Source organism: Eumetopias jubatus, unplaced genomic scaffold (genome assembly GCF_037043125.1).
Source record: "Eumetopias jubatus isolate StellerSeaLion01/CBP00866 unplaced genomic scaffold, mEumJub1_p1.0 scaffold_8, whole genome shotgun sequence".
Taxonomy (NCBI): Eukaryota; Metazoa; Chordata; class Mammalia; order Carnivora; family Otariidae; genus Eumetopias; species Eumetopias jubatus.
The window spans coordinates 125,686,518-125,699,360 of NW_028274814.1; the positions used below are offsets into that span (position 1 = coordinate 125,686,518).

At 41.6% G+C, this 12,843-nt stretch overlaps 1 non-coding gene across 1 annotated transcript; it reads right to left on the bottom strand.

Moving 5' to 3' along the window:
- Window positions 1-318: 318 nt before the first annotated feature.
- LOC114223015 (U6 spliceosomal RNA) lies at window positions 319-428 on the bottom strand. The gene has a single exon (XR_003612042.2). It is a non-coding gene; the product is annotated as a U6 spliceosomal RNA (small nuclear RNA).
- Between the last annotated feature and the right edge of the window lie 12,415 nt (window positions 429-12,843).

Sequence of the window (12,843 nt, forward strand, 5' to 3'; positions counted from 1 at the left end):
CAAGCCTTCAGATTGACCTCCATTCTGTTAAAAAAAAAACCAAAACAAAAACAAATAAAACAGTACAACCACCAAATCCCATTAAAATGTATGAAATTACTTCATTTGTTAATTTAGCCTGACAAAGCATTGCCCTTCCTCAATTACTCTCTATAATGTGTCTGTTTACTTGCTCTTATCAATCCATTATACAGAGCATAATTAAGACTTTGCTCTTGAATTATAGTTATGATACCAAATTTTTAAACAGTTCAGTCTTTAGTGCAAACACATAAAGAAACTCGGAGCAGTAGGGACGAAAGAAATCAATTAAAGTGAAGAATCATACTACACTCTCTGGAGAGGTGACACGTCATCTTTGCGCAAGGGCCACGCTAATCTTCTCTGTATCGTTCCAATCTTAGTACGTGTGCTGCTGAAGCGAGCACTACGATCTCTGGAGAGGTTGATATCACTGGGCTTAAGGGACAAGATTGTGTCCTTTACAAATGAGCAGACCACCCGGATTCTGAGGGGGAGTATTCAGTGAAATGTGTGCTAACTATACAATTGCCAAAATGGCCCCGTGGTCTCTCTGGACTGTGGCACCCAGCTACCTGCGAGGGGGGCAAAGGGCCAGCGGATCTTGCACAGTGCAAAGGTCCAAGTAGCTGAAGGAGGGCTACTGAGTAAAACTGGGTTGATAAAGTGAATCTAATGTCGCGTCTGTATAATTATGCCCATGTTGTACCAGAGGCCCCCAAATGTAATAAAAAATGAGCTACTCTTGCTCTTTTGATGCTGTTACCTCCAAACCTATCCCTCTGTGTGTTCTTCATCAAAATAAATGGCACCGCCTTCCATCCAGTTACTCAAACTAAAAACCTAGGTGTCCTGTTTGTGATAGTTAAGTTCACGTGTCAACTTGACTGGGTTGCAGGATACAAAATTATCTGGCTAAACATTATTTCTGGGTGTTTCTATGAGGGTTTTTTTCCAGAAGGGATCAGCATTTGAGTTGGTGTTGACTTGAGTAAAGTAGGTGGCTCTCCCTAACGTGGGTGGGCACCATGCCATCCACTGAAAGCCTGGATGTTACAAAAAGTGGAGGAAGGTTGAGTCTGTGCTGTGCCTGGGTACTTGAATGGGACATTGACCTTCTCCTGCTGTCATCACTCCTGGTTCCCAGGCCTTGAGACTCAGACTGGAATCCACACCTCAGCTCTGCAACTCTCTGGGCTCCCAGCCATATCCCTGGCTTTCCTGGGCCTTCAGCTTGCGGAAAGCAGACTGTGGGACCTCTCAGCCTCCAAAATCATGTGAGCCAGTACCTTCTAATAATTCTCTTTCTATATCTCACTATACCTATAGGTTCATATCTATCTCATTGGTTCTGTTTTTCTGGAGAACCTGGACTCATACAGTCTTGATTCTTCCCTTTCCCTAATCTCTAGCATCCCACTTATCAATAGGCCTGATAATTCTCTCTCCAGAATATATCTTGAATGGATCCCCTCCTCTCTGTCTCTGCGGCTACCTGCCCAATCCAAGCCACCCTCAACTTTCTGAACATCCTGGAGCAATGCAATAGTCTCCCAGTTGGTCTCTTTGCTTCTTCTCTTTTCCCTCTCAAATCTATTCTTCGCAATGCAATGCTGTTGATGAAACGTAAATTAGATCACACCACTCCTCTGTGTAAACCATACCTTAAATTTCCATCACACTTAGAATAAAATCCAAACTCTCACTGTAGCCCCCAGTCCCCATGTGATCTGGCCATGGCTAACTGTTCTGCTTTCATCTCCCACCACTCTCTGCCTGGCTCACCACATTTGGGTGGCTATATTAGTTGCCTAGTGCTGTGTAACAAATTACACAAGGCTCACATAAATGATAGCAATCAACGTTGAATGCCTCATGCACTTCCCGTGGGTCAGGAACTGAGAAATGATGGAGCTGGGTGGCTCTGGTTCAGGGTGTCTCATGAGGCTGCCATCATCTGGAGGCTTGACTGGAGGACCAGCTTCCAAGGTGGCTCATTCACTTTGCTTTTTTGGCAGGAGGCCTCAGGTCCTTGCCATGTGGATCACTCCATAGTGCTGCTTGAGTGACCCAAGAGAGCACAACAGAATCTGCAATGCCCTTTATGACCTAGGCTTAGAAGGCACATTCCTTCAGTTTTGCAACATGTTATTGGTTACATAGACCAGCCCAATTCAATGTGTGTGGGAGCTACATAAGGGTATGAGTATCAGGAGGTGAGACTCACCTGGGGCCATTTTGGGGTCTGGTTAACCCCCAGCACTCCTCACACACACCAGACTTTTCACACACCATGACACTGTGGTTGCTGGTCACTCTATTCTCCTTTCTCTATGCTTTCCTAAGCCTGACTTTTCCCTCATCATCTATACCAGAGTTTAAGTATCTCTTTCTTGGAGAACTCTTCCCCAAAAACCACATCTTGAGGAGATAACTCTATGCGTCCCCCACCCCTAGTGTTTAGTTCATAGCACCAATGGTAATCTGTAATGGTATTCTTTATGCACTCATGTGTTTAGGGATTTATTGTCTCCTTCCTTACCCACTGAATGTAAACTTCAGGAATGGCTGGGGTCTATTGTGACCCCAGATCCTAGCACAGTATCTGGCAAATATGAAGAATTCAATAAATATCGGCTGAATGAATGATTTTTAAAAATTAAGGCTATGGTAGGATGACTCTTTTTCTTTCCTTGGTTTGACCAAAAGTTTTCTCTTGCAATTAGGATGGGGTCTGGGGTTAGGGTGGGAGCAAAGGAAGGAAACTAGGAGGTCCTGGTTGGAAGGAGATTAAGGGCTGGGCTGAGAGAAGAGGATACCAGAATGTGGCTCCCCGTTTCACGCTCACTGCTGGTCCCCACAAAAAAAGCAGGACTCAGAGACAGCTGCCTTTTACCACAAGCCCCACTGGGCAGCACTAAGGTTTTATTCTGACTCCAGTACAAGGGGATCTTCACTGGGATTCCAAAGGAGGTAAGAGACTTTCTAATTCTAGCTTTTGCCAGAAAGTAGAATGAGAAGGTGAGACAAGGTCACATTCATCTTGAGTGGCTGGGAGGTAATAATGGGAATGAGTAGGATGTGTGAAGGGGGAGACCCGAGTTCTCCATCCTTTTCCCGTCATTTATCTCTAGAGTATCCCATCTGGGAGCATTCAGAGCCAGGCAGAACAATGTGAGGAAATTTGTAGAATGTTATCTCTGCACTTTGCCAAATAATTGGTAAGCCCTAGGGGGCCGGTCCGGCCTCCGCTTTGACCTGAAGCCTCACTTGGAAGCCGGGGAGGAAAGCTCCTCAGTGGATCTTGGGAGTCTAGTCCTAAAGCTCCCACACTGTCTGTGCTTGCGGCAGGGGGCCAGGGCCAGGGCTGCTCAGTGGCCAACTCAAATTTGAAAGGTGTCTCTGGGATGTTTCTGTTCAGCCAGGAATCACATGGCTTCCTTAAAGGCCTTGTTTGGGCCCCCAGAGAAGCCTTGTCTCTGTGCATAGTGTTAAAGTATAATTTTCAAAAGGTTAAAAAAGCGTGACTCTAAAAACAAAACAAAAAAGACTCATGCAAATACAAAAGGAATACATGTCAAAGATTTTATTCAACTCCTTAATTAATTAAAGAACCAGAAATATGTTGAAACCGGTCCAAAGGGCATTTGAAAAGCTAAGGATATATACATACGTGTGTGTGTGTGTATAAAATATACATATGTATAATATATGGATATATGTGTTTATATATGTACATATGTATATATTATATATATTTATGATATAATTATAATTAGTTATAACAGCATATGCTATATAATTACAGTTATTATATAATATATAATATGCTATATATGATTATGTTATATAACATAATATATAATATATATATGTATGCATGCAGGTATATATCCCCAGCTTCTCAAATAATAATAATTATATAGAACATCTAATATGTATACATATATATTTGATATAGCATAATTATATTGTACACACACAGACACACACACACACACACACACACACACATACACTGCTGGGTTAAAGTCTGGTAGGGCCATACATTGCAATCTATGGGGTGTCTGCTTCCTGGACTTAAATTATTTACACCTCCACCAGTCAAAATTCTACAAGTTAACCTGTGCCCTTACAGAGTTGTAAAATAGCTCAGGAACTAGAAAGTCAAGACCAGTGAGGCATCAAAAGAACACTCAGTAATCTCTTTTATCTATTTCCAGGATTCAGATAATTTTTCTGATAATAGATTCCAGTGGAAGCTCCATTCTCAGGGTGATTTGATGGCAGCTGAAAGGTGCCCCCTACCAAAAGTTTATCGTGCCAGTCAGTCCTTTCTGTGAGTATTTCCAAGTCTGTACTACATGCAAAAATAGTTAACATTTATTAAGCACCTACTCTGTACCAAACACATTGCTAAGTACATTACGTGGATAGGCTTATATAATCCCCATAGCAAATCGATTATTCTTATCATTCTTTTGCAGATGACAAAATGAAGCTTAGAAAAATTCAGTAATTTGCTCAAGGTCACACAGTCATCTAGGAAATGGTGGATCCAGGATTCGGAGGCACACAGTCTGATTCTTGAACTCCAAGAAGGTGTCCTAGACACTGAGAGTTATAGAGAGATCGGTTATACACTGTCCCTGCTCAAAATAATCTTGGAAAGGTTAGTTTCCTACCAATGCAAAGCCTCATATTTTACCTACAAAATGAGATATTACTGATGCCTTCACCAAGCTTACTGTGAGGATAAGTGAAATAACATGGAAGTACAGTATAGACTCTACATCAGTGGACAGGCTGAGGTTATTGCTAAGGAACCTGTTATTATCAGAGTTGTTCTTTGTGCTCTTGGTAGCCTGGACATTTCCATGGGGAAGATGGAATTTGGGTTTTTGATGAGCCAGGGTCAATGACGAGCTGTTTCTGGTTACCACCAGGACTGGGAAGAGGGTGGTACAAAATTTAAATTGGTGCCAAGAAGCTCAGTAATCAAGATATAAAAAATTTTAATACAAGTTTTTTTTTTTCAATCAAAATTAAGGTGAAAAAGTCCATGATGAACAAAATACAAAAAATTTAAATAAAGCCAAGATCAGTGTTACTGACTTTTCCTTTTGCTTTGGGCTCCAATATGGCCCAGGTTGGCACAGGCTTCTAGCCTGTTTCCTGAAGGAATTCACCAGAAGGCAATATTGTGGTTGTGTATTCCAGTCTTGTTCTGGGGTGCTCTTATATATGCATATTGGGTCCACTGGATCTTAAATGTAGGTAGAGCAATTAAATAAAAGTCTTTCTATTCTTTGAAAAAAAATGATACACATGGGCAGATATATCATGAGTGTATAGTTCACTGACTTTTCATAGAATGAACCTATCCAAGGAACCAGCAACCAGAAAAAGAACATTTCAGCACTGCAGGGAACCCTCTCCTTCTGCTTCTGATCCTTTCTAGCCATAATCTAAGAACAATTTTCCTTGTGGGAATTCATTCATTGAGTAGTAATTTTGCCTGGTGGAGATAGAGGCATATCTGACGTAGGAGCACAAACTAGATTCAGAATGAATCCTTGGTCCATGACACACTTTCACTGTTGGCCCATGTGCAAGGCCCTCTTTTGATTAAGATAGTAATTTGTTTTAAATAAGACCACAGCACGGAAAATAGAACACCGACAACAACTGACAGCCACCCGTAGGGGCCTCCTGTCCCCCTGCCTCCTTTCATCGGAAGTAACTATTTTGTAGTCCTAGAGGATACATCTACTGAATTTCTGCTATTAGACCCTAGAGCCCTGGCCATTATAGATTGTCTGAGATGACTTCAGAGGTCTGTCCTCTCCACTTGGGCTCCCTGAACACCTTGTTCTGCTTTGCCCTGGGGTAGAGAAGGCCGAAGAGTAGGCTGGTTCTGTTGGACAGGAAGTGCTGGGAGCAGCCCAGGGTCAGATCTGCCTGGGGTGGGCCTGGTAACTGGTTAGTGGGAGGGTGGGATTCCAGGATGGCTATCATGAGATGTGGGGAGGATTTGTCAAGGGAGCCTGGAGGAGGGGGAGGAAAGGGTATCAGCAGGGGATGCTTTAGCTATTGGAAGTGGGACCTAGTGGGCCACAACTGGGGAGTTCAAGTATTTCCAGTGGAAGATGTAAGGGCAGAAGCACCCAGAAATATGTGTTAGTGAGGAGTTAGCAAGGACAGGACAGGGTGGCCCGAATGTAATATTTGCAATGCAGATCTAGATGCATCATTTCTTTGCATTATGGTGAGATGAGCATGTATTCCGACAGTAGGTTCCAATCCTTGCTCTATTTTTTTAATGCTCTCAGACAAGTTACTTCATTTTTTCCTACTATTTGCCCCATACAATATAATAGGATTAAAAAGAAAAAAAAATAAGGCCCTCAGACATTGGCACACACTAAACATGAAATAAATAATAGATAAATGAATTAAGTAAAATTGATACAAAATTGATACCCAGAAATTGGTAGCATTTCTATACACTAACAATGAAGTCATAGAAAAAGAAATTAAAAAAAAAACACCATTACAACAGTACCAAATAGAATAAAAAACCTAGGAATAAATGTAACCAAAGAGGTGAAAGACTTGTACTCTGAAAACTATAAAACACTGATGAAAGAAACTGAAGATGACACAAACAAATGGGAAGATATTCCATGCTCATGGACTGGGAGAATTCATATTGTCAAAATGTCCATACTACCCAAAGTGATCTATAGATTCAATGCCATCCCTATCAAAATACCAACAGCATTTTCCACAAAACTAGAACAAGTAATACTAAAATTTGTACGGGACCACAGAAGACCCCCAAATAGCCTAAGCAATCTTGAGAAGAAGAACAAAACTGGAGGTTGCACACTTCTGGATTTCAAGTTATACTACAAAGCTGTAGTAATCAAAACAGTATGGTACTGGCGCAAAAATAATAAATAGATCAACAAAACAGAATAGAGACCCCAGAAATAAACCCACATTTATATGGTCAATTAATCTACAATGAAGAGGCAAGCGTATACAATGGAAAAAATACAGTCTTTTCAATAAATGGTGTTGGGAAAACTGGACAGCTCCATGTAAAAAAATGAAATTGGACTGCTTTCCTACACCATACAAAAAAATAAACTCAAAATGGATTAAACATCCAATTGTGGGACCTGAAACCATAAAAATACTAGAAGAGAACACAGGCAGTAAATTCTCTGACATTGGGCATAGCAGCATTTTTCTAGATATGTCTTCTAAGGCAAAGGAAACAAAAGCAAAAATAAACTATCAGGACTTAAACAAAATAAAAAGCTTTTGCACAGCAAAAGAAATCAAGAAAACAAAAGACAACCTACTGAAAGGGGGAAGATAGTTGCAAATGATCTATCTGATAAGGGGTTAATATCCAAAATATATAAAGAACTTATACAACCCAACACCAAAAAAGCCCCCACACAATCTGAATAAAAAATGGCAGAGGACCTGAATAGATATTTTTCCAAAGACATACGGTTGGCCAGCAGACACATGAAAAGATGCTCAAACATCACTCGGCATCAGAGAAATGCAAATCAAAACCACAATGAGATACCACCTTACATCTGTCAGAATGGCTAAAATCAAAATCACAAGAAACAGTAAGTGTTTGCAAGGATGTGGAGAAAAAAGGACCCTTGTGCACTGTTGGTAGAAATGTAAATTGGTGCAGCCACTGTGGAAAACAGTATGGAGTGTCTCAAAAAAATTAAAAATGAAAATACCATAGGATCCAATAATTCCACTATTGCGTATGGAATGAGTAAGTCATGGGAATAAAAAGCAGAGCATAAGGAATACAGTTAATGATATTATAATAGTGATGTAATGGGACAGATGGTAGCTACATTTGTGGTGAACATAGCATAATATGTAAACTTGTCAAATTACTAAGTTGTGCACCTGAAACTAATGCAACATTGTGTGTCATCTATATAGATAAAAAAGGAAATAAATAATAGGCTTATTATTCATGTTGATGCCATTATTATTAATAGAGAATGGACTCTGAATCTTGTAGCATGGCAAAGAAAATCATCTGTGATCTGGTTCTGCCAATTTCCCTGGTCTTCTCTCCCCCCTCTCTGTGCCTCATATTCTCTGAACTAGTAAGGATTACTTACACCACCTCCCAACCCACACACAGCTAGCAGGACTTGGGTGCTTTTTGCTCATGCTGTTCCTCCAGCCTAGATTACCTTCCAACCTAAATAGATGTAGTTGGTCTTACTTTGCTGGCCTGGTGCACCCACCTGCACCCAGTGGCTCTGAATATTGGCAGCTGATGGCCCATTGCTATACTCTTTTCCAGAGAATTGCCCTTGATCAGGGAGTCTCCTGGAAGGGAAATGCCTTGAAGGTCATGTCCTGCAGCCAGCAGCCTTTGACTGAATGCTACTGGGTTACAAGAGCCCAGCCTCCTTGCTGCAAGGAGGTGACACTTCACTATGTTGAGTTGCTCACAATCCAGAGCTCCCAGTGGGATCAGGCTGATCCACATCTTTGTTCTTCTTCCCTTGTGCTTTCCAGCTTCCTATAATCCCCTACAGTCCTCTTCTAAGTTCACTCCCTCAATAAATCACTTGGACATGAATCCCCACCTCAGGTTTTCCTTCTAGAGAACATGATGTAAGAGACTACTTTTCTCCACAGTTCAGCTCAGGTGGTATCTCCCCAAGAGAGCCCAGCCAAGGTGGTATCAACTACTTCTCTCTGTGCTCTCAAAGCTTCTTGGACATATCTCTATCTTGTTACTCATATGTTATACAAAAATAATCTTCTCATAGGCCTTTTCTCTACCACCAGACCATGAGAGTACTTCCAGGCCATGACTCCTTCTCAACAGGTAATTGTAACATAGTAGGTGTTTGAGATATTCAAATAGAGACCTTATTTGGATTCGGGGATCATGAAAGCTTTTCTGGAAGAAGTAGTATCTAAAAGGCGAATTTTGCCAAAGAACCAGGTACCATTCGAATTAGTCCCCACATTTTCTTATCCCTCCTCTCAGGGGCTGGCTGGTGCTAGGTATTTATTGCAGGAGTAGATTTGCAAAGACGTTTGACAAGTAGGGAGGATGGGGCTTGGCTCTGTCTTCTCTCATGTGGTTGGATATAAACAACCACAGAGATCTGTATTAGTTAGGATTTGAGACAGATGCATAGGAAAGAAAAGATAGTGGTTAAAACTCAAAGTTATTTCTTCTTGTAAAAGAAATCCAGCAGTAGGTAGTCCAGGACTAACATGGTTGTGTCATGGTCACCAGAGATCCAGCACCTTTTATCTTTCCAACTACCATCTGCCAGTGTATGACTTTCATACTCAAGGTTGCTTCACGGCCCAGGATGGTTGTTGGTATTTTGGTCATTACATACGTACTTCTACTTGGAAGAAGGAAAGAAAGCAGAGGGGCACGAGGATATGGGCTCCATCCCAGTCAGCTTCTTCAATGGACCCTTCTGGAAATCCCATACAACACTTTGACCAACATTTCTTGGACTGAGGCTTAGCCATATAGGAGGATGTCTATACTAACAATTGCAATCTCTTGCTTCCTGCCTCTGGGGAGAATGGACATTTGGAAGGCAACCAGCTGTCTCTTCCATATTGTTCATCCAGGTTCTCTGGAAGGATCTTATTTCAACATTCTGCCTCATGGTTTCACAAGCCATTGAAAGATCCTGGAATATTCTCTATTGCAGTCCAAGTTACACCCCTTAGACTGCCTTTCACAATAAAAACCTTTTACCTAAACACATGTCTGAAGTTTTGACCTTTATATCTTGACCTCTAAAACTTGATTATGTAGATGGAAAGATGTTTGGTAAATTTTAAAAAAGACCAAGGAGTCAAACCAGCCAATGTCTTTGCAATGAATAGCTTAATGGCCATGGACAGATTTCACTCCTTGGGCATTTCATTCTTTGATATCTGAGCAAATAATACATCTAGGAGATGGGAAGGAGCATCTGCTGCAGTTCCTAAGGAAGAGGAAGGGACATGAAGGGATGGCAGATCTTTTTGAGATGGTTGAGATGGTGGAAGCAAAGAATGCTGTCCCAGAATTAATAATGACCACTGAGGAACTGAGAAATGACTCCGTTTGCTTCCACTGTTAGTTGTGTGAATTGGCAAACACCAATAAAAGCTGGCATGAATTTGAGTCTTTCCTCTGCCATCTGGTTCCCACTTGCGTTCCTAGCCCTGGGGCCTCTCACTCTTTTTATGGTCTCCATACTCAACCAGCCTTCATGACTTTCTGTCCTCTGCATGCACCTGGCTTCTTGCTTCTGTGCTCTTGCTCATGCTATTGTAAGAGCAGGTAAGCCTAGTGGTCTCATTTCCAAAGTCCACATATAATAATGAGGCTTATGAGCATGGCTGCTTTAGGCTAGACATTGCATGGCTGCTGTTCGATTGACTTCCCATCATTGACTGGACTTGAGCGGAGACCTCAGGTTACCTAAAGTTGCCTTATGACCTTTCAAAGGTCAAGTGGAGCCTGGGCCACTTCCATTTTTTGGGCACCTGGTTTATTAAAAAGAAATGCCCAAAGTTGGTGGAATTAAATGTTAATGTAAGTTCACAATGGGTGGCAATGGCTTTCTGTATTTCTGTGAATAAACTCAGTTGGAGGTAATACCAAAAATGTAAACTTGAGGCCTTTTTGATAGTGACATTTGGGCCAAAGGACCTTTCTGTTCCCCTGTGAGAGGGGACTTTGCCTTGACAATGGCTTTTCTCTGTGTGACTTGGGTTCTGTGAATCACTCCTTCTGAGTTATTTCATTCAGCATGGTACTTTTGGGAGCAGATCAAAACTTCTTATTGTATACCTGTGACCCAGCCTTTCCTCCACTGTCAGGCTAGATTTCTGTCAGCCATCTTATATAGTCCTCACGATCCCCATCTTTTAAAACATGAATTATGGGGTAACATCCCTTGAGTACTTTCTATGCCAAGAATTTTTTCATGAATTACCTCATTTAATCCTTTCATCTATCCCTAAGAAGTAAATACTATTGGCCCCAATTCACAGACGAGAGAAGCTGAGGCTCAGAAACATAAGTAAACTTGTTGATGGGTGGTGGTGGAGCCTGAGCTGGAACCCTGGCATCCTGGCTCTAGCACCCATGTTTTTCACCACCTCACCTTCCTCCCTCATTTCTGAGATAAACCCACTCTGAGGAGCCAATCCCTCCATCCCTAACTCAACTGCCATCTTCTTCACAGGGTCTTTTTGGGTTACCTTAGCTGGAAGTTCATTCCCCTCTTAATTCATGGTCCTGAGCACTTTCTCTAAACTCTCTTATAACTCTTACCACATTTTTCCATTTCCTAGAGTGATTTGTGTATATTTCAGAAAATAGGGCCCTTGTCTAATAGAACCGCTTTTTGCAAATCACAATGCCTTGCTTATAGAAAGGACTCAGTGTGTTTCTGTTGAATGAAGGGAATTTGCTTGTTGCCCTCAGGGGCCAAGCCTTCAGCTACTTTGTCTGTGCCTTGCTCAGTGTGGTGTAGAGAGAAAGCCACATGGTCAACACATCCTGCTGACTGACTGACCAAAACTGAGGTGCCTCCTGAGGATGGTTTTCTGGGTTTTTCTGTCTTTCATGTGTACGAGGCCCTGTTTTTTTTTTCTTTTTGGTATTAAATTTCTAAATACAGGAGCTAAGAATTTTTCCTTTCGTAAGGTAGGAAATACCTGATGGAAGGAAAATAGAGTCTTGCCAAACCTTAAGAAAGTTCTCAACAAAGCTTCCATCAGGAGCCCCAGGAGCCTGTCAAAGCCCTGGGTTGAAATTCTGTCCAAAGAGGTCTTTCTATGGGGTCTCAGTGGGTCAAAATCCCCTTCTGTGTGTGTGTGTGTGTGTATTTTTTTTAAATAAGGAAAGCTATTGTATCTCTGATGAAAAGACTGCAAGTTAACATCTATTTAATAGGCCACCCTAGGAGTGGTTACTTTCAGCTGCAAAGGGTTACATGGGGACATGGCAGAGACAAGCTGAGGAACTGGGCTTTTGAGGCTGGTTCTAAATAAGATGGAAATATAAGTGCCACCAGATTGGCACATCTGGCCTTCTCCTTTCAGATCTCTTGACCAGTTTTGGCCCTTCCTCACCTAGCCTACTGCCAATTGTCTCCTCATTGGCCCCTGTCTTCAGAACACCATGCTGAGGTACCAGACTCTTTCCTCCTGTCAGGATTTTTCTAACCCTCTTCCCTCCCTGTAGAAATGTGGACATCCTGTCCATGTTTCCTCGGGGCCGACTCTTGGAGTCTAGCTAATCTGTTAATGTGATAATGGGAATGCATGCCTTTCTTCCTACCCTAGATAACATACTTGCATTTTATTTTTACTCAGACACAGACAAGGAGGGAGGTTGTCGGAGCAGGGCCAACACTATCAGATAGCATCAAAGTTATTGCAGTTCAGCTTTCTTGTTATTGTTTTTGTTTTAAAAGGCAAAGAACAAGCCAACCAACAAACAAAACAGAAGCTGTTTTGCAAATTCAGGTCCAACTTATGGTTCACTGTGGCTTTGAAAAAAAAATTTGTTTTTTCGTTGGGCTCACATATAACAAGGCTCTCCCCAGCTTGTAGGTTGTACACCATGTTTTTCTGGATGATTTGCATAAATAAGAAAAATGTTTAAAAAATAGAACTCCCTCTCTACCCCTATAAGATGCCCATTTTTTTTAAAGATTTTATTTATTTATTTGACAGAGAGAGAGAGAGAGAGAACAAGTAGGCAGAGAGGCAGGC